This window comes from Atta colombica, unplaced genomic scaffold (genome assembly GCF_001594045.1).
Source record: "Atta colombica isolate Treedump-2 unplaced genomic scaffold, Acol1.0 scaffold201, whole genome shotgun sequence".
NCBI lineage: Eukaryota > Metazoa > Arthropoda > Insecta > Hymenoptera > Formicidae > Atta > Atta colombica.
This window is the reverse complement of record NW_017259296.1, coordinates 89720-91596: the sequence shown is the minus strand read 5'-3', so window position 1 is coordinate 91596 and position 1877 is coordinate 89720. Positions and strand designations below refer to the sequence as shown.

Genomic DNA, 1877 nt, shown 5'->3' with positions numbered 1-1877 from the left:
ATACTAATATTAATTATTAAATTATATATAAAATCCTCTATCTTATTTAATTATTATATTTTAAAATATTTATTATTTTAACAATATTATTGTCAATTTATATTTTTCTTTATATCTTATATAATAAAATCAATACAATTTCCTATATTATATGAAATACCCCCACATTTATTCAAAAAATGTTATTTTCCTTATTTTTTACATTTGTTAAAATAAAAATATGAAAAAAATTACTAAAATAATTAATCACTCTCTCATTAACCTCCCCTCTCATATTAATATCTTCTGTTGATGAAACTTCGGTTCCTTGGTATTTTTCTCTTAATTCAAATCATCAGGGAACTTTTTCTCTCAATTCATTACTGCTTAATATTTCAATTGCCTTCAATAGAATCATTCATATTATCCAAAATGTACCTAATGGCTAAATCATATGTAATATCCATATAAATGAAGCTTCTTTTTTCTTTATCTGCATATACCTACACATTGGACGAAATATTTATTACAACTCTTCTAATTTAACATATGTTTATCTGGTGTAACAATTTTCTTATTTTTAATTTTGCTACAGCTTTTCTTGGCTATGTACTCCCTTGAGGACAAATATCATTCTGGGGAGCTACAGTAATTACTAATCTTATATCAACTATTCCGTATACTGTAAATATATTAGTCGTATGAATTTGAGGTGGATTTGCAATTAATAATTCTACACTAATCGATTTTTCTCCTTTCACTTCATTTTACTTTTCATTTATTATGTTCCATCTATTCTTTCTACATCTTGGGATCTATAAATCCTACGGGAATAAATAAGATCTTTATAAAATCCCATTCCACCCCTACTTTACCTTTAAAGATCTATTAGGCTTTAATGTTATATTATCTATTTTTCTCTTTATTATCCTTCAACACCATTATATATTCAGAGACCCTGATAATTTTACTCCTGCCAATCCTTTAGTCACACCTACCATATTCAACATACTTCCTTTTTGCCTATGCTATTTTTCGGTCTATCCCAATAAATAAACTTTAGTAATTGCCCATACTATATCAATTTTAATTTTATATATTCTTCCCCTTACTAAATCTATTTACTCCAATCCTTCATCTATAATCCTATCTGATCAACTAATATTTTGAATACATTTTTTATTAATACATTTATTCTCTTAACTTGGGCAGGCGCCCAATTAATTGAGGATTCTTATATCCTTATTAGTCAAATCCTTACTATAACTTATTTCTTAGTTTTTGCCCTCTTGCCCCTAAAATATGAAAATTTATTATTTATTTATAAATTTCTTATTCTTTACCTTTCCCCCCAACTAGTATTTACTGAATAATTATTTAAACACATTTTTAAACCCTTAACTCTCAACTTCCCCTGTTCCCGCATTACCTTAAAACTTAAACTTTTATCCTTATCTTAACTTATTCTATTAAACCTCTCTAACCCAATTAATTCTTTAGCTATATTATCTATACGCAATTTTTTACATTATTTATTAGCTATTAACTATATTTTATTATTTTTAATTTACAACTAATAATTTCCATTATTATATATTATTGTATTAAATTATTTATATATCCCATTTAACAACTTATCTTAGAAATATATCCGTATAATTTACAACATTTATATATATTTAAAATTAATGATCTTGAATAATTTTATGTTTTGAAACATATTAAAGAAATTTAAATATTCTATTAATTTATTATTATATACCAATATTATTTTTACTTTTACTAATTATCATAATTTCACCCAACTTCGCATTATATATTTTTATTTGACTATTTGAACTATAAAATAATTTTACAATAAGAATAACATCATATATATTTATAATATAACCCTAACC

The 1877-nt window shown here is 23.8% G+C and overlaps 1 pseudogene; it reads left to right on the top strand.

Moving 5' to 3' along the window:
• The first annotated feature begins 220 nt into the window (after nucleotides 1-220).
• Nucleotides 221-1352, top strand: LOC108687205 (annotated as a pseudogene).
• Nucleotides 1353-1877: the final 525 nt, after the last annotated feature.